Source organism: Sapajus apella, unplaced genomic scaffold, assembly GCF_009761245.1.
Source record: "Sapajus apella isolate SASKATOON/1434 unplaced genomic scaffold, GSC_monkey_1.0 scaffold22, whole genome shotgun sequence".
Taxonomy (NCBI): Eukaryota; Metazoa; Chordata; class Mammalia; order Primates; family Cebidae; genus Sapajus; species Sapajus apella.
In genome coordinates this window covers 19,907,147-19,928,017 of record NW_022436962.1, presented here as the reverse complement: position 1 = coordinate 19,928,017, position 20,871 = coordinate 19,907,147, and the positions used below count along the sequence as shown (strand labels likewise).

The following is a 20,871-nucleotide window of genomic DNA, read 5'->3' as shown; positions in this document are numbered from 1 at the left end:
TGAAGGGCTCGGAGGAAAGAGTAGCTGGGAGGAATATCTGGGGCTGTTCTCAGTAACCTTGTTTACGGGGACATTTTGGTTGCAGCTTGAATTTTAGCAAGAGCCTGCCAGAGGTAACGGGCTTATGTTTGAAATGGATCCTAAGTGTCTCTTTTTTCTTTGACACAGACGTGCTATGCACCTTAGCTGAACACTCAAGACAAAACTTTTCTGATGCCCTATGACGTTTTCTAATGCAGACAAATCCTTGGATGAGTGTGTCATAGGAAAGGGGCTTATTTATGAAGTTCTCCTTTTGTTTACAGATGTGTCAATATAAGTAGCTTTAGTCTTTTTTTTTTAAATGTCTTGTGTGCTTGATTCTGTTAGATGCAAAACAAATCATACCCAACAAGGTTAAAGTACGCCTTGCAGATTGACCCTGTGAAATTGGTTTCAATTAGACATCGAAGGTCTCATTATCCTAGTAAAGAGGATTTTTGATATAATATAGAAATTCTGTATTTGTTTCAAAATTGTTGGAAAAATGTGGGAGTAGAAAGATTTTGAGGGAAATGCCAAAAGCTACGTTAATGAAGAAAAACACTGTTGAGATACTTTTGAATAATAGATAGGATATGTAATGGTCAACCACAAGATAAAATTTTTACACAGTATTTTTATGGCTTTAAATTGGCTGCATTGTAAACTAAGCTTACTACTCTATTAAGTCATTATACTTTTCAATTATTTAACATTTCTGGCCAAGCTATCTTCTGTGGTCTTTTTCCGTACACATCAGAGATGATATGTACAGTAGTAGTGGCTTGTTGTTATTGCAAGGACTTTGTGATGAAGCCACCCTTAATTTAAACTTTTCAAAACAATATTATGAAGACTGCACAGAGGAAAAAGAATGTTATGGATATAATTTGAGCCCTTTGAAATGGGGATAGCTACAATATTGAAATATGCCTAATACAATTTGAGTTATTCTCACTAAGAAACCTTGACAGTATCTGCCTTCTAGGTACTGTGCTTTTGGTAATACTATATATCCATTTAAATGCAGATCTTCACATTTCTCCAGGGAGTAGTTGATGAATCTTTCAATTGAACCACTGGTATGAGAAAACCAATGGAAAATTTTTCCGTGAACAATAGAGTCTGTTGTTTTGAAGCAATGATTATCAAGTTTCATAATATTGTGATTTTTAAAAATTCATTTAATATATCTTCATAAAGTCAAAATAATGTACCAGGGCTTCTTGTGCAAAGGAAGAAGTTTTCTCTTGTCACTTTGTTGTCAGCTTGTTAAAGCTGTGAAATCTTACGGCTTTTGCAGTTCAGTTTTTAGGTTGGCACTGCCATCCCAGTAGAGTAAGTGGGCTTTAGGAATCAGAGCAAAGAATTACGAGTAAGTTATACGTGTTCTGAACCTCTCGTGCTAGCTGATGTGAGTGTGGTACTATAGGAGAGTTTAAAGATCTTTCTCGGCCAGATGTGGTGGCTCACACCTGTAATCCCAGCACTTTGGGAGAGTAAGGCCGGTGGTTTACGAGGTCAGATTGAGACCATCCTGGCCAACACGGTGAAACACCGTCTCTACTAAAAATACAAAAATTAGCTGGATGTGTTGGCGCGTGCCTGTAATCCCAGTTACAGGCACACGCAGGCTCCTGCAGTAGAATGGCCTTTACCCCAGAAGGTGGAAGACGCAGCCTGGTGACAGGCTACTCCAGCCTGGTGACAGAGCGACATTCCATCCCCTCCTCCCAAAAAAATCTTTGTCAGAGACAATCTTTAGATAATTTTAAACCTAATTTATAATACAGTTTTGTATTAGAATTGGTGGTGGTGGCCAAAAAGGAGAGCCAGAGCCCACGGGGCCTTCTTTTAAGAGATGATTGCAGAAAGTAATACAGCCTTTGAAATAGAAGGTCAATACACACAGCCTTATGGTTCAGAGAACTGGAAAAATTCTTGCAAGTCTTAAAGAAAAAATTCTTGGTAGTATATTCCTGATAAAAATTACTGTGAAATTATTGTAACTCTTTATGTCTATCACATAGAGAAGGAAGTTCTCTTCTTCTTGGAGATTAGATACCATTCCTTTACTCATCCTTGATTCACAGCCCATTGGGAAAGGCCACTCTCTCCTTAGCTTGCTCTCGCCACTGTACTAGGGATAAACCTCATCTCCCATTCCTCTTGGACATGTATACCATATACAGATGTTTACTAGCATATTTATAATATTAGGCTTGATAGTACCTATAGTTGTGAATAATAATCATTTATAGTTTTAAATTAGGCCTTTATTTATATTTCTATTATAAAGGACACTTTGTTCATTTAAACAAGGTAATGATCATAGTTATCACACAGAAAAGGTTGAATGTGTTTGGAACCCCTGTGGTAAAATGCAAGGCAAGGTATTTTATTTACTTATATGACTGTTTCTGATGGTGTATCTGCTAAAATAAATAACCTGGATATTTAAAGGATGGTAACAAAAGAATTTGCTCATTTTACTTTCCCTATACAAGCAGATTATTTTTTAACTTGGAAAATATGCATACCTGACAGCGATTGTTTACTGGTGTGAAGATTTAAATTCAGGTTGCCAACATTATGTGACGTATAGCAAAACTTTTACCTTCCTATTCTGATAGATACTAATGGGATGGGATAAACAGTGTTTCCAGATATCTGTGTTACAGCGTGGCCCATTTAAATTTGGTCTCATTCTAAGATATATTAGGTTAATAAGTCTGATTTTATGACCAATATAATTTATATTCACAAATACCTATTTTTATTAACACAGTTATAGGTTGTAAGCAAATTTCCATATATGTTAAATACTAACAACAAGAATAACTAACATTTGTATAGTGAGTTACAGTTTATAACCATACATTATCTACAAGCTGTTCTTTAGAATAATATTTATTGCACTTTCTTCCTTAAGAAGGCAATCGGTTTTTACATTGTAAACATTATTTGAAAATAGATCCTTTTGTCAGAGTTCCCTCCCTTCCTTCCTCTTTCTTTCCTGTTTCTTGCTTTTTTAAAATCCATTCTTCCTTTTTTCTTCTTTCTTCCTTTAATGGGGAAAAAACCCTAATGACTGTTTTTGGTGGAGCATGTATAATTGCTTATCATACATTTCTATGAAAGAAGTAGACGTGGCAAGCAATCCCACATGATTTTTGGAATATATCTTCTGCTCACCAGTGTTCTTGAGGAAAATGTAAGGTTGCAGAAATCATTTCATGCCCTGTATGTTTTCAAACATAAATCAGGAAAATTGTTAGCGAGTTATAGCTTTTCTTAGAGACTGTAGCTATAGTACTATAGTAAACACGGGCTATATATTTCTCCAAGTTATTATGTGTGGAGAGAAATCTGAAGTTGGCTATTTAGATGAACAGTTTAATTCAGTTATTAGAAATTCATTTTCTATTTAGTATGAACATTTATTTTCCTAAGGTTGCAGAATTGGGATATAATACTTGATAACCCTTTGGCCCAATCACCTTTAAAGTTAGAACTGTGTTCTTTGTAGCTAATGTGCATACTAGTGGATGTCAGTCCTCAGCTAAAGGTCACTCAAAATGGTGCTAAGCTGGGTTTGTAGTATGAGCTAGTTACCCATTTCTTCAGAGGGCAGTAGTGAACCTTTGTTTCTTCATTTCTAAAATGAAGGGGTTTGACTCAATAGTCTCCAACTTCCTTCACCCATGTGTTTCTGAGTTTAGTGAATGAGTGATAATGAATCAGTCAATTAATCATATGACAATTATTTCCATTCTATAAACTGATTATTTTCTTAATTGTGGTCTTATGCCATGACTAGAAATATTAGTATATAGAGTAGTAAATAGAGCTCAGTATCTGTGGTTTGGAATGAAAGCCTCATGAAATTTAGTCTGGTTTGCATTAAAATTTTTTCATTGTAAATTAATTATTAGATATTTAAAACACCTTTTTTTTTCTTTTTTTTTGGTCCTACAGAAAATAGTATTAAATGCTGATTACTTTCCTAGACTAGACCATAAAAGCCAATTGTTACTTATTGGAGTGAATAGTATATTATCAGTGATGAATAAAATGTAAAGAACATTTTATTATGATACAAGTGATAAACATAATACAAAGGCAGTAAAACAGAATGATAGTTTATCATTTATCTAGACTTGGGATGATCGATGTTTAAAGAGAATGGACATAGAAGAGGAAGTTTAAAAGAGACAGAAACAATTCCAGAGTATCTGAAAGGGATTCTTAGAAACTTTCAGGACTTTTTGAGACTGGTTGCAAAGTATATGGCTTTTCTTTGCCTGATATACTGAAATATTATCAGTACTTCTAAGTTTATCACTTGTGATAAGATGTGGCTTTTGACACCTAAATTCATTGAACAGTGGGAGTGAGGAAAAATAGAGATAGAAAAAAGCTATTCTCTGAAGTAGTTGGCCAAGATGTGAGAGAATAAAAAATGGAAGCGATTGCATATAGAAGAGGGTGAGGTGTGTGGTGGGGGCAGATGGGTATGTGGAGGGGCGAATAAGGACAGGGAATAGCTTTGTCTGTATTTATCTGAGCTGCAGGATGTGATGCCAAAAGGAAAAAGAGGTAAACTAGTGTGTGCACATATCCCCTGGAGGGAAAGGACAGTGTGTTATGAGAAAAGACTTTGGAATTAGAGCTCTCATTTCAAAATCTCTACTGGATCACTTATTGCCTAAATGATTTTGAGAAATTATTTAATTCTTTGAACCTTTATAAAACTGTGAATAATAGAAGTGTCTGCTTCTCAAGATGGATGTAAGAGTTGAGTCAGACACTTGGGTATAAAAGTGCTTGTCAACTGTAAAGTTACTTGATTTTAGGTGGTGAAGAAGAGTCACTGGGTCCACCAGTTCTCTGTGCTGACCAGATCTGGCCATACTGACGTGAATTTGTTGGGCTCCAGAGTGGTCTTTGGTTGGTACATTTCTTGTCCACTGTGGAACAAGCACTGTGGTTGGTGCTTCACACATTACTTCAGGGAGGAAGCAGGAAGTAGTTGCAGGGCAGCTGGACATCAAGATGGTAGCAAGCCTAATAATTCTAACATGTGCAGTGCCAGTACTTGAGCATATTTACTTTCCCTTACATATGGCCACAGATTGTCTAAACAAACAAGTGACTGACTTTGGAAGCAAAAACAATATATTCAGTTATTGTGTTCTTTATCTCAAATATCGCCTGTCATTTGCGCTTTTGCCATGACATTGCTATTAATCTAAATTTCCTGGATTTTCGTTAAGGCTGAAGTAATCATTGTTTGGCAGTAAAGATTTATAAATAGTATTACAAATTCTATTTTTAAAGATGCCCAGGGTATAATATTAGAACTAAGGCACATAATAAGTGCTGGGTGCAGTGGCTCACACCTGTAATCCCAGCTACTTGGGAGGCTGAGGCTTGATGATCGTTTGAGGCCCGGAGTTGGGATCTGCCTGGGCAACATAGCAAGGCCCCAACTCCAAAAAATACCAACCAAACAAACAAAAAGCACTAATTTCTGTAATACATTAGTTGAAATCTAAGTTCTAGATACTATACAGATCCCTTTTAATAATATTTTTATGTGTGATTCACTGATAAAAGTCTAATTAATTCTTCCATCAGAAATGGGCTACATTTTAATGCGTAAAATGAAGTAGATCAACAATTATTTAAGAAATTCGAGCTGTTTGTACAAATATGTATGTATAAAAATCAGACTCTACCCAAGATTGCTGTATTTACAAGATAATGATCAACAGAACTCTTCAGTGTGTGAACTGTTAAACCTAGAAACTGGAGTGGACCCAGAAATCAAGAGATGTCTCGGGGTCAGGCTTGAATTAAAAAGTAAATATTTAATCACTCTTACCAAAATTCATTAGGGTTTCAATGTACAGGATACGTGCTAAACAAACAAAACAATCTTCAGAGAGTTTAATTATGAGTCAGTGTTAAGAACTTTGACATGCATATAATTATTTGGAAGTAATGACATAGACAGCATGAGCACTCGAAGGCCACATATAACCGCCAAACCATCCTTTATTGAAGGGTTCCAGATTTCTGTGAGGGTGATTTTGGGTAGTAAAATTGACCCAACTTGAGTTTTTTTTCAATTTAGAAAAATTTATTGAACAGATAATATCTTTAGCATCATACTAGGTCTGTTTGAGAATAAAAAGTAATTTTAAGATACATTGCTTCTCTTTAAGGGATTTATGCTACCTGCAGGGAAGTGCATTATTTATCTATGTGACACTGTGAAAATAACAAGTATAATATCAAATAATGCAAAATACGAATCCAATGTGGTCAATTCATATATATACCTTAAAGAGTACTTGACAGAATCAGAGAGCTTGGATTGGTGTTTAGGCTGCAATTTACTAGCTGTGTGACCCTCACCTCTTCAAGCCAAAATTTTCCTATTTGTAAAGTGGGTATAGCTTCATCTGTCTCCTAGGACTGTTGGAAGGATCAAATGAGACAGAGCATTTAAAGTGTGTTAATGCCTTATGACAGGGACTGCACAAATTCTGGGAGGGAAGGAGGAAATACGTAACACTTGTGGAACTGCACTTGAGGGTAGAGACCGTGTCTTAATTGACTTTGTGTCCCCAGAGTCTGGCACTGTTCCTGGCTCTGAGAGGAGGCTCAGTAAATGTTTGTAAACGCATGCATGCCAGGCACTGTGGTAAGCCCTTGACGTGTTATTCTTTAAAACTTCACAAAAAGTTTTGTATAGTAGATATATTGTCTCCATTTCACAGATGAGGAAACAGAAGTTCAGAGATTTTTAAGCAACCTCCAACCTCATGTAGGTAGAATGTGGTAGACATAGGAAGTTAACTTGGCACAAGAGTTCACACTCTATTCGTTACATGATGTGGACTCTCAGATGTAAGGGATTTGTCATTATTCCTGAACAATAGTGTCGCCAAAATGAAAAGCAAAGACCTTGGATAATTCACCAGATGCCCAGGCAGCTCCTGGGCTGGCTTTCAGATAAGTAGGGGAACATTCTCCTGAGCTGCCTGACACATTTAACGTGGCCTTTTGTTGAACTGTCAGTTCTGACTTCTACCCTTTGAAGTAAAAAGCACAATAGTGAAAAATACCATATAATATACCATAACCTGGACTTGTCATAGGGACAGAATAGAAAGGAAGGGCAGTGAGGAACTCGCAGTTAATGAAGTGGTTAACCAATGACTTGGATTAAGTTTGTTACTGTCACTAGCAGCCGCCCCTATCTTCTGTCTCTGTCTCTCTCTCTCTCTCTGTCTCTTACTCTGTCTTAACTTTCACTGCTAGAGTTGGCGAGGTCTAGAATTTTCACTCTCTTCCATGTTAAGGATGATACTGAACAGTGGAAAATGTCATGTTCTTCATTGCTTGTCTGTTCCTAGCATCCCTATAGCCTCACTGCAATAGTTGGCTCTGTTGGCGTGAAGTTTTGCAGCCATCCCCAGTTTCTAATGAACAATACTAAAATGGCCCCTGGCAACGCGGTAGTGTTAAAATTCCAGCCTCTGCATCAGGAGACAGAATGCAGAAGTTGATACCAGACTACCCAATCTTACATGATTTTGTCCTCAGTTTATTTCTGAGGAACAACAGAGGAGCCTTAGATACAAAGGTTTCTGTAAGAAGCAGAGGGAAATACATTTTAAAAAAACCCTGATTCATGTTAAAGCTTCTGTTAAAATATAGTACACAGTAGGTCAGGACAGCAGAGACAGGAACTACGTAGAAGTCCCGAGAATACCTTACGCTGTGTCAGAATCCAGCCGGTTACAGTGTGTGGTTTCCCGGGGACTGCGCTAACATACCTGAGATGAAACCTGGTGGGGAGATACTTTCCACATTCCTTTCTGACCTGTGGTGAGTCTGCTGGGGTGAATTGTGTGAAGTTGTCAAAGGTTGCTCAGCTCTCCAGCACTTGGCACCGGCTCTGCTGAAATGTGATGCCATTGGTTTTCAGTAAAGGTTCCTTTCTGCAGGGCTGCAAACACAGATCAGCTGCTACTGTGTATACACAACCAGAGAGCAAATCAACCAGCACATTTAAAGCAGCCTTTTTAACCCTGAGACTTTCCAAGATCTCCTCTTCACACAGGAAGTTTCCTTCTCTGTTGTCAGATTTAGCACTGTGCTCTTGTCATCAGATCCGAGCTAGGCTCCCTGCTGCACAGTAGAGAGGCTTCCTTAAGACATTTGTCCTTGAAACTGCACCAAACTCTTGGAAGAACCCAGAACGTGTAAGTATGTATGATTTAGGCAGCAATAGCACACGGCAAAGCTGCAATCAACCATTATACAATATCCGATTAGCAGTGCAGGAGGGATTTTTCCGACGTTATGTTACATTCATTTTCAATTCGTTCTGAGGAAACAAATCAATTCTAGCTTCTGATACAGTGACTTTGCAGTAGATGGGGTTGTAATATGTTAGCTTTAACTATTTGCTGTTCTCATTTAGCATTTAGATGTGACTTGTGGGACAATTACTGTGGGCATTAAACTATAAAACTTCTAAATTTTTATTAGGAATTGTAATTGTTGGTCATGTCCATCTTGAGAAACAAGTTAGCTTTGGGGAATGTTTTTAAAGAATTAACCACATAAATTCATAGACAATAGAAAGAATTTGTGCTTTTCTTGCTCTCAATAAAACATATTAGTTTGCAGTTTTAATTTACTCATAAAGAGCATTCCACTCAGGTTTTGTCTTAATTGAATCCTACCCAGTGCTGTCTGTTTGGTGTTTTACTGTCTTGTATGTATCTGTTTAAGTTACTTTGCTAGGATTGCAGTCTGGTTAAACCACTATTTAGCCACTACTTAGTTTCTAAGAACATTCAGCTCAGATAAATGTTCACAGAAATTTTGGAAAGTGGTGGATTTGTTTTCAAGGGTGGTCGTATTACCCTTGAAAGCTTTTTAGATGCACAACGTGAATGGCTGTCAGATGGAGACCACAGACTGAACATTCTCAGGCTGTAAGTCAAATCTCGGCTTGTCCAGTTTTGTAACTCCAATTAACTCCAACCAATAAAAGCCCGTGCCCCCTTCCTATCAATTTTTAATATGCAACAATACTTATGTTTATAAGATTAATTTCTCTCAGATTAGTCTGATTGATAGCTGGATTGTGGTTTCTTAAGAGCTTGCTCCCTGAAACCCACATCAGAGCTGCATTCCATTTAACTAGTGAATGTAAAAACGGGTAACCATGGATTCAGCCACCACTAACTGCCAGTGCAATGACTTGTTGTAAACAATACAAATGAGCCAGGAGAGCAGAGGCAACCAGACATGAAATGATTTTAATAGAAATTACGGTAAAAGGTCATGTGATTTGGTATCAGCTTCTGTTCAGTTTTAAAGGGAAAGTCTTTCTTTTCTCCCCCTTCTTCCCCACTTACCTATTTCCAACCAACCCAAGTGGCTATCTTACAAACTTGGCAGGTCCCACTCTGTGCTTCCATGGAGAAGGGCGGCCAGTGTGATTTTGGGCAAAGTGTGGTGACTTGTGGATTTTCACTGGTGAGTACCTTTATTTTAGAAACAAAAAGGAAGCCTGTATTTCAGGACTTCCTTTATGGAAGGTCATGCTAATTGCGTACTAGAAGTTCTCAAGTCTTGACTTAAGAGGAATAGGTCATTTCGTTCCTCAGCTTTTAAACGGTACAACTGTCTTTTCTCTCTCACCCTGAGCCTCTAGATTAATTCATAAACTCGGTCTTTCTGAAAACTGTTATTTGCTTTAGAAACAACTTCTGCAATATGGTAATAAGCATATGCAGATACTGTGAGAAGTGCTGTGTCCTAACCTCAGGGTTTTCCTCCATCCACCCAGATATTTTTTGAGTTCTACAAGGACCAGATATTACAATAATATTTGCATTTCTCTGGTAGAGGTGGTTTTGGTATGTGAAAATGATTATATGCTTAAATTAGCGTTCAACCAAGAAAAATGAGCAAATTATACCTGTGTTAAGTGCTAACCTCGTGGCTTGTTTGGTGTGCTGTTACCTGCTATGCTTATTTCAAAAAATAAATGAAGGAAGTCTAGTAGCCAAAGTTGCGGGGGAAAGGGGACGCTTTATCCAGATTTGGAGGGTGGATCTAGCTAGTACATAGCATGCAGGAATGAAGATGCTCAGAGTCACAGTCTCAAGCAAACCACAGGCACTTTAAGCAAAGGACTCTGTCTAGGTGTGCTGAGCCTCAAGGTGAAACAGACCTGAACTGGTTTCTTGAGCCATACCTCCTTCCATACACAGATGGTATAAATAATTGTGTCATGCCAGAACAAAAGTTAATGTCTCTTTTAACTCCTTTTTAACATATAGATTCTCCTGAATAGATGCATCATTGTACATATACAGGTGTCATACTGAATGATAGAATTTCAGGTGTGCATTTTTGTATTACTACCTCTGCTGTGATAGAACCAATCAGAACATGAAAAAAGCATGAGGGTTATAATTTAGAAGCTCAATAAAATGTAGAAGCATCAGCCCCCTCTACATGCACTCCAGGTTTTATCTGGCAAACTCTTTGTTTAGAACTATAAGTGCTAAGTGTTAACATAGTACTTATATTTAAGGTTTTTTTGTAGATCAATCTTTTTAAGATGTTGGAGAGCCTTATTGCATGCTTAGACTGAAAAATTCTCCAGACTATCATGATTAATGCTGTGGTCTCATGGTGTGTTTTCTATTTGAATACAGCTATGTTTATCAAAAAGATAGAAAAGAATAAACTCTAGTAATTAATCTTGTGGGAGGAGGAAGGAACAAATTGAAGCAAGTGTGGAAACACCAAGTGTAAGTTAATTTTGGGGTAAAATATAATAAAAATATGCTGTTTTTACTTTTCCTCACCTTGATTCTCCAAGCTGAAATAAAGGACTAAAAGTGTTAGGTACAAGGTGATTATGAAACAAAATATTTAGAGTCAGACATGGGTTGGTGTTTTGCTCTGGACCTAACAATGTTTAAGATTTTAGGCAAAGTGGCTTCAGCTGTCTGACCTTCCGCATTCTCATCTGTAGAGTGAGGGTAATAATGTATACCAATGTTGGTTGAAAGAGTTACACGAGATAACGTACGGAAAGTATTCAGCAGCATGCCTGGCAGAGTAAGTGTCTAGCCAACTGTTGCTGTTTTCATTGTTGCCTTGACCCTTGAACAACATGGGTTTGAACTGTGCAAGTCCACTTGTGGGTGGATTTTTTTTTTTTTTTTTTGCAACCTAACACCTACTGAAACTACAGTATTTGTGGGATGTGAAACTCGTACTCAGAGGGCTGACTTTTCGTATATGTGGGTTCAGCAGGGCTGATTGCAGGACTTGGTTATGTTTGGGCTTTGGTATATGCAGGGGTCCTGGAACCAATCCCCAAGGATACTGAGGGATGACTGTATTTTTGATTGAGGAAAAATGTAGTGAAGTAGAATCCTGCTCTCTGTGCTTCACAGAGAAGGACGATGTTCACCTCATTGTGTGGTCCTGTCATAGTGACGATTTCACTCCACAGTAACTTCCATCACTTGGGAGATGGTGATTCATTTTGTAGCATAGTATAGTATTTTATTTTAAAAAAGTATTTTTTTGAGATAGGGTCCTGCTGTTGCTCAGGCTGGTGCAGTGGCACAAACATAGCTTACTTCAGTCTTGAACTCCTGGGCTCAATTTTTTTAAACGTTTTGCTTTGTTGCCCAGGCTGTTCTTATGTTCCTAGGCTTAAGCTATCCTCGCACTTTGGCCTCCCGAAGTGCTAGGATTACAGGCATGAGCCACACTGCACCTAGCCTTTGTAACATTATTACTAAAAACCAAAAGTAATATTTATATTTTTTATTTTTTTAATTTTCATGCAACTTACTTAAAAAAACTAGTTGAGTTTTTTGTTTGTTTGTTTGTTATTGTATTTGGGATTTCTGATACTGTGGGTATTGAGGCTAAATGCACCTTTAAGGTATGATTCTATTGGTAGAGTTAAGGCAGAGGGACATTTAAAGGCATTCATAATTACACCAATCTTAAAAGTTTAAAAGTCGGGGTTCACAAAGATAATCATATATACTAAAGAACAGTAATAATTAGCCGGCTAGTAAGCATGGAGTGTATATGCTACCAAAGACACACCTCTTGGGAATATTGTCTACATGTTCACTGTGTCTTTTGGCCTTCCTGAAATCTAAGGGTCTCATTCTTTCATTCTTCCCTCCTGTTGCCCCTCCCTTCCTCACTTCCCTCCCTTCTTTATTCCTTCTTTTCTTCCCTTCCTCTTTTCTTTACCTTTCTCTCTTCTTCCTTTCTTCCTTGTTTTCTCCCTCCTTTTCTTTCTTCCTTCTTTCCTTCCTCCCTTCCAGCTTTTATATATCATCCCAGCTTCATAACATTTCCTTTTTATTTGTGAATCAGAGGGTTCAGGAAACGAAAAAAGAGGGACAGGAGACCCACAGTCTTTTGATGCCAATTTATAAATGGAAACTGGAAGAAGAGTCAGAAAAATCCGTTTTTCTTTCTCCTGCTATTGAACAGGAGAGCCACATCTGAAGTGACCTGCAGACCCCAGGGAAGCCTTGCTCGGTAACTATTTGTTGATTCATTGATTAAACGGCATGGAGAGAAGGGGCATCAAGCACGGAGATTCCCTTAGTAGTGAAAGCTTTGAAACCCCAAGCTGCAATGTGCAGTAGGATGGCTTCTCTGTGACCTTCCAACAACTAATCTCCTTTAAGAACTGAATCAAAGCAGTTAAGAGATCCCGTCAGATGGATTTTGCCTACACTTGGGTTTTTGGCAGTTTCATATAGAAGGCAATACATTCTTCATGAGGATTTTTTTGTGGTGGTTGTTCAGAAAGGAATGAAGACAAGGTGCCAGCAGAGATCTCCAGAGAGAGACTCTCATTTAGCCATGGTCCTATTCAGGCAGGGACAGCTGCAAGGTGGATGACTTTCTCACACTTCCCAGCCAACCTTCTCTTTAACCACCCTTGTTTGATACTCCAGTCAACAAGCACATCACTGTGGTGGGCTCTTCTCTACAATCTTCTTTCCCAAGGGCAAATGGGAGATATCCTATGACTGGATATCATATGAATGACTGTGGGTATTTGTTATGTTTTTCTAATATATAGCAGGTTAGAGCTGAAACTCCTCATTTTAATAGATAAATAAGTTGTCCACACAACATGTGAGCTGCAAACCCAGGGCTATAACTTGTGATTTCAGATTCCCAATCTAGTCCTTTGTTGAGAGCTTCTACTTTCTAATAAATAGATAACAAAAGAGAGAGCTTGTGTCATAGGACTTAAAAAAAAAAAAAAAAAAAAAAAAAAAAAACCCAGTTTAGAAAATGGTAAAACTATCTTAAAGGGACTGCTCAAAAGCATCATTATAGGTCTGGTTCAAATCCTGAAGGTATAATTTCAAAATTCCGCAATCCTTGGGAAAGATACATGGCCATTCTGAGCTGTGGTTTCCTTTATTGTACAGCCAGGGTTAAAATAACTATAATGCCTATATTTTAGGCCTATTGTGAGGATTATGTAAGATTATATATGTAAAAAGCCTAGTCCAGTGATTAACACAAAATAAATACCAGTAATATTATTGTACTCTTCTTTCCTTCTTCAGGCCAGTGGTATATGGTAGAATTATGAGAAAAGCCTTATAAGTAGACCTCGGGAATGGTATAGATCACTGGTTTTCAACGTTTTCTTCTGCTGTAACACATGCAGAAAACATGTGAAGAATCGTCACATGCCTGGCATAGAGTGATCAATACATAACGGAACGATGGTGGTGATAACTGTGGTGGTGATGACAGAGGTGCTGATGCTGATGAGTGACACGCACATACACAGATGAGCCTTGGGCTCTGAGTAACTCCAGAGCTTCGGCTTGGATTGCATGGCTTTCATTTCTACACTAGAGAGGAAATCAGAATGTTCCTGAGCAGGAAGAATGACATTATAAGTGCAACTGCACTCATTTAAATTAAAAAGGAAACAATCTGCGGACTCCAGTACTTTATTACTGGTAACAAATTACTGGCAACATACCAGTTGGTCTAGAAGATGCCATCTTTCCTGGAGGAAGATGATTTTGGAACATGCTTTACATCACAGCTCTGGAACTAGACCCCAGAGGTTTGAATTCTAGCTCATCTATCTGCAGTGACCTAGGGAAGTAACAGCCATTCTTCATCTGTCTTTCCTCATCTTGGATTGAAATAATAATGGTATCTACTTCATCAGATTGTTTTGAGGATGAAATGAATGAACACATGTAGATTACCAAGAAAAGTGTCTGGCATACAGTAAGCACTCATTAACTATTAGTCATTATTAGAGGTTTTTGTCTCTGAGCTATTTGATGGGGCGGCATCCTATCTTGAAATTCTCCCTACAGATTGCTAATATTGAAGTTAGTTGTGTTGCCATTAATACATAAAACTGATTTTTCATTTTAATGTAAGGGTATCTGCTCCTTACTGTTCACTTACCATTTAACCAGCATTAGGCTATGTGTTTTACTGGTATCTTAATTGATCTAATTCTCTCATTACTCTTATGAGATAGATATTGCTACCCCTATCTTATACATGAGAAAATTGAGTCCCCAAAAGATGATGAAACTTGCTCAAGTTCACACAGAGTAATGAGTGACAGAGCCAGGCCTCAAATTCATAAACTTTCCTACATATATACATTTTGCTTCATTAAGTTAGAGAAACTTGGCAGGGTTTGTAAAAAAAAAAAATTTTTTTTTTTCAATGAAGGAGAGACCCAGTACATAACTGCATTTATTCTAGGGCATTCAGAGGACTCATACCGGAAACATGGAAGGCAATCACAATGAAAGGCAACTTAATTAACTGAATTTTGCTATTTAATAATCACAGAAATATCAAAGAACTCAGATTTAGTTCTGTCTTATGGAAAAGAAGAAATGAAAGAGGTGGATAAGAATAATGGAAAAATGGGAAGGAGGAGGAGGATGAAAAAGACAAAGTGGAGAGAGGAAAGAGAAAGGCAGAAGTAGGTGTCTCTCACTTCATACTCCTCCAGTTCTGGAAGTAGACTGGGACTGTCATCTCCATTTCAGACATTATTTTGTCTAAGGTAACACAAATAGAAATAATAGAATTGGGATTTACATTATTGTATTTTACCTTTGAATCCAGGGAACTCTTCTATATTTTGCTACCTTTTGAGATAGAGATTCATGTAAAGATATAGACACAGAAAGAGGCATGAAGAGAAAGAAGTGCAGGTACATTTATATGAGGACAAACAATGTTAGAAGCATTATTTTGCTTTTTGAGATTTTAACGTTGGCCAGGTGTGGTGGCTTGCCTGTAATCCGAGCACTTTGGGAGGCCGAGCGGGGGTGGATCACCTGAGGTCAGGAGTTCAAGACCAGCCTAGGCAACAGGGTGAAACCCCGTCTCTACTAAAATACAAAAAATTACCCAGGCCTGGTGATGTGTACCTGTAATTCCAGCTACATGGGAGGCTGAGGCAGGAGAATCGCTTGAACCCAGGAGGTGGAGTTTGCAGTGAGCCAAGATCATGCCACTGCATTCCAGCCTGGGTGACAGAGTGAGACTCAGTCTCAAAAAAAAAAAAAAAATTAATTTTGGAGATTTTCTACAGTCCTGTTGTATTTTTGCAAATATAGACATGAATTAGAGTAATCTATATTAGGATACTGGGTGTTTACTACTATTTGATGATTTTATTTTAAAATTGCTTTTACTTCTCTCATTTAATTGATTTTTAAAAAATATTTGAGCTAAATAAGTCACATTCTTCCCAATTTTACAGAAGAAACTGAGTTATGCAGTTTCCCTGAGATCACAGGACCTTACAGCCAAAATGAAAGTCATTTTCTGCATTTTACCCCCACTTCCCAGACCCTTGTCCCAGAAAGATTTTTCTCTACTTTGGTGATCTCTTCTAATTAGAATCAACTTCTAGGAACTTAGGGACACATGGATTGAAGAGAGACACATCTTTGTATATAACGAAGGTCTTTCTGGGAAATGGAAATAGGTGACCATTTTATGCAGGCTTTGCTATTGCCTTTGAGTCTGGGACACCATCATCTACCTGGTCTTTAAGGTATGATGTGAGGACTGATTTACAACATTATATTTTTGTAGAATCCAGGCTGGCGCCTGGAGAGAATCCTGCGCCGCCTTGTGCTGTAGCTTCCTGGAGTCCACCAGACACTATGGTGTCTTCCCTAGAGAGTTGCCAGCTGCTTCTGTGATGTGGCCGACTGGCACTCTGTAGAGCAGATGGAATTCCCTTCTGAGAGGTACTTCCTTCTCCACATGTTTGTTTTGAAGATGTGGGTTTTAGTAAGCATAGGGGACCAGAAAAAGAGGAGAGGCCCAGACTGTTGTGTGAGAAATGAGGCGCAATATAAGGCAGAGTGGAAAGAGGAAGATTCAAAATTCTTGTATTTCCAAGGTTAAAGTCAAGATTAGGCAACCTTGTTAAGTCAGTTTAATTATTGTTAATTTTTGTATTAGTCAGGGTTCTCTAGAGGGACAGTATTGATAGGAGATATATATCTATCTATATATCTATATCTATATCTATATATCTCCTATATATTATGATAAAAGGAAGAAGATTATATATAAAGGATATATATCTGATGTGTGTGTGTGTGTGTGTGTGTGTGTGTGTGTGTGTCTATAAAGGTGAATTTATTAAGTATTAACTCACATGGTTACAAAGTCCCACCATAGGCTGTCTGCAAGCTGAGGAGCAAGGAGAGCCAGTTCGAGTCCAAAACTGAAGAACTTGGAGTCTGATGTTTGAGGGCAGGAAGCAATCACCTCGGGAGAACAATGTAGGCTGGGAGGCTAGGCCAGTCTAGTCTTTTCACGTTTTTCTGCCTGCTTTATATTCTGGCCACACAGATTAAGAACAGGTCTGCCTTTCCCAGACCACTGACTCTCCTTTGGCAACACCCTCACAGACACACCCCGGATTAATACTTTGCATCTTTCAATCTAATCAAGTTGACACTCGGTATTAACCATCACAACTATAATCTCTGAAGTTAGACCGCTAGTCAAAGGCCCTAAGGTACTTCTTGGGAAAACACTGGGAACTGACCAATTATTCTTTTTAAATGCTGGAGATGGAGGGGAAGAATTAAAGTTAGGGACTGGAGTAATTTAATGCTAGAAGGGTGAAGAATAATTGGAAGGGGGTAAAAGTGATGACTTGTTTACCTTTTTCTTTAGAAGGTCATATGAGCAAAGCTCCCTGAGAATGATTGTGCTTGTTGACTAGATGATTGTTTTCTAATTGTTTCCACTGAAATAATGTGCAAAATGATTCCCTTACACTGTTTTTCTCAATGTATTTCTTCTAATAATATATTTTTGTAGTGAAAGTTTATGAAGTCACAAGTTATCATCTGTCTTTTACAGCTGAATTAATTTAGCAAGATTACGTGGCTTGTTTAGAGTGGCACACCTTGTTAAAAAAATAGAACACTAGAAATGGGGTTTTCTGACATTTAGAGCCAGGTTGATTATACGTCGTAGAGATTCCAGCCTTAGAAGAGGGTTGGTGCAGGAGAAGACTGGAGATTAAGTGTGAAGAAAGTTAGGAAGGGGATTAAACACCCTTGGAGACCTTATTAAAAAAAAAAAGACTCATAAGGTCATATTGTGTGTTGAGTGTGGTATCCATGGCTACCAGATGGTGCAAGGATTCTTACTTGGTCTTCAATGGGAGAATTAAAGAAAGGAGACAGGGAAGGGTACAGCGGCTCCTGAAGGCTCACATAGGATGCAGATCACCTGTTTTCCCTCCTGAGTCCTCAGGCTTTCCTGTCATTGTGAGATCACGTGGTAGCATGGAATCATAATATCTGCTTCTCAGAAGATGGAATTGAGGTAGCTCTACACAAAGAGAAATGACCTTGTACTTGCAAACTTAGGTCCCGTGTTTGTCTGCAGTCCTACCCACTTTACCATGTAATAAGAGAGTAATCCTTGTCAGTAACATCATCTTAGAAAGAGAGGGAACAACCAAATGAGATCTAGTGTGCGTGGAGATGGTGCAACATTCCTTCATCAAAGCAACTAATACCCTTAGGAAAAAAACACATTGGCCTGATACTGAGCCAGAATATGGGTGTCAGTCTTGTGGGTCTTTTTCCCCCCTTTGAAATGAGACTTTATTAGTCATGTGGATATCAGAAGGTGAAAAAATGAATGTGTATCTTCTCTCAAATGAACTCTATTAATATCAGGTGGGTAAGATTCTAATACAACTCTCTGTATTAGGGTGGATTTCTTGGCCTGGATTAATGCTAAGACTATGACAAAGAAATTATATCTTATGATAATGGCTCTGAAATCTTCAAGTTGGTCTGGCATTAGTCAGCATTTGACCATAGATTCCTGGTAGACAGCTTATTCAAGCTATTCCTACTGCCTCAAAAATACTGTATGTAACTGGAAGACTGAACAAACTGGTATCACATAGATGTCAACTCTTTGTCCTCAAAGCATCATTATCTGGTAACAACTAATATTTCAACATTACTTTTAGAGTGTCAAGCTATTAGTTATATGTGCACCGACTATGTTCTGCTGAAGGATACATGCTTATGAGCAAAATGGTCTTCCGTTTACCTTAGTGTTGTTTGTATATTAGAGTTTACCCTCTATTTCTCACCATCAGATTATTTAATAATCAATTTAATTTTAGTAAAGTTTCACCTTAGTACTCCTAGAAATTAGAGGAAAATATTGCTTACATTCATTTGCTGTGTTCCACAGACAGAGTACACAGCAAAGGTAGAAGATAAAGGATCAATTCTTATGGATCTCATAGTTCTAAGCTTTTAAGGCTGTCTTATAGAAACTTTGTAATTATTGTGGGTAATCTTGCAGAAAATTAAATGTTGAGTTTGCATATGTGAACAAGTTTGGACTATTTTGCTCACCATAACTTGCTAGTGCCAAGCATCTCACTGTTCCTGTGGGACTCTGGGTTTCAGTTTACTTCTAGTAAAATGCTATTTGTGGCGTAAGTGAAATCCTTGGTGTGGGCATATCATCTCACATTTGAGGCATATTTTAGAGAACTTATGTCTATAATTCATTCATCTATTTCAAAATGGCTCCAACTAGTGATTCTCAGTTAGGGGCAATTTTGTCCCCCAAGGGACATTTTGGCAACGTCTGGAGAGATTTTGGATTATTAAGACTGGGAAGAGGCTGCCACTGGCACCTAGTGAGTAGAGCCCAGGGATGCTGCTAAAAACCATTCAGTCCACAGGGCATTCCCCCTCACAACAAGGAATTGTCCAGCCCCAAATGTCAACAGTCCCTAGGTGGAGAAGCCCTGCTTTAGACATTTACAAAGTTTAAAAGGTAAGAGAGAAAGTATGTAGCTTAAATATTTTAATCTTTTTTAAATGGCTGCTTTCATAATTAGAATTCTCCCCGTGGGATATAGAAGACAGATGAAAACTACAAACAAGCCACATATTTGCTTTAAAAATATTTGGCATGTAATATGTGTGTTGTGGCTAATCGAGCCACATTCAACAATACCAGCACAACCATATCAATAGCTATGACTTATAGAGAGCTTACTCAATGTACCAGACACTGTTCAGAGTGACTGTCCACATGTTAACTCAGTTATTCCTCAAAGCAGCTCCACTGGGGAGGAGCAATGACTGTGCCCTTCAGTTCTGGAGTGTGTAGGAATATGGTGAGCTCCCGACAGAAAATGTAAGGAACAGGGTAATGACAACACAATACTTGGAAATTGGGAGGCTTTATTTTTCTAAATGCCCCTAGTTGCTCAAGCTTTTTTTCTATAGTGTTATGATTGCAAAAGTGCTTCTCTGGGAAATGAAGACTGCCATCATAAAGTAGGTTTATATTTGTTTCTAGAGGGAGAAAAAGAAAATGATTATGTAACTCTCACTTTGCCAGTTCTGCACCTGATCCCATGCATGTCTGCCTTTCCCTCCCCAAAAGCCATATGTGACTGAACTGGTCTTCAGGTTCTGTGTAAATGACAGACAGTATCCAGTGTGGCTCAGCCTTGTAAATCCGAACTGGCAAGTTCCACCTGTGACTGTCACCTTCTGGCTGACTCTTTTCCAAGCCTCCTCCTGAGCATTTTCAGAAGGGAAGTGAGGCTGTCCTTTAAGATTTCATCATCAGGGTGGGTCAGACCCTCTGACACCTCATGTTTGGAAGAGAAATAGGTAAAATTTCTCTAAGCAAGCCTCATGGGAGAGTCTCCAAGAGCACCTTTAACAATGGAATTTCCCCTAGAAATGCCACATCTAAAGTCATATTCCCAGTGGAGATTTCTATGGGAATTGAGAAGTTAACTAGATTTGCTGTTTTCACACCTGCTCAGGGTTTTGAGTCTAGGGAATTAAGTTTGTCATAGCTAGACATTTTACCTTTGCCAAACCAGTCTATTGTATTAAACCTAAGTTGCCATCAAAAACCAGAAAGGAAAACATCACAAATCACTAGAAATATATCAGCATTCTGAGCAGCAGAATTTATGGGGCATTAATGGATATCCTAGGCTATTTATCTTTCCAGTAGCAGTTGAAACACCTCTGCCTTTTTCTTACTATAACAGGGCTTCCCATCAAGGAGTTATAGAGCCCCCAGGCCTGGTACTTGAGTCAGAGAAATGTGGCATTCTCACATTTGTTTTGGGGTGTTAGAGGAGGGACTGTCATTTCTTTCGCTTCTTCTTTTTGTCCCTATTTCTTCCTCATTAAAAAC

The 20,871-nt window shown here is 38.3% G+C and overlaps 1 protein-coding gene across 5 annotated transcripts in view; it reads left to right on the top strand.

Moving 5' to 3' along the window:
- Positions 1 to 20,871, top strand: part of ESRRG (estrogen related receptor gamma) — a 640,029-nt gene that overhangs the window by 48,554 nt on the left and 570,604 nt on the right. Inside the window, exon 1 of one of the 5 annotated variants that reach the window (XM_032288598.1) lies at positions 1,616 to 8,300. The exons of the other annotated variants lie outside the window; for them this stretch is intronic. The gene's annotated coding sequence lies outside the window, so the exon portion shown is untranslated. Of the gene's footprint in view, positions 1 to 1,615; positions 8,301 to 20,871 lie in introns of those variants that run through there. 5 annotated transcript variants of the gene reach the window in all.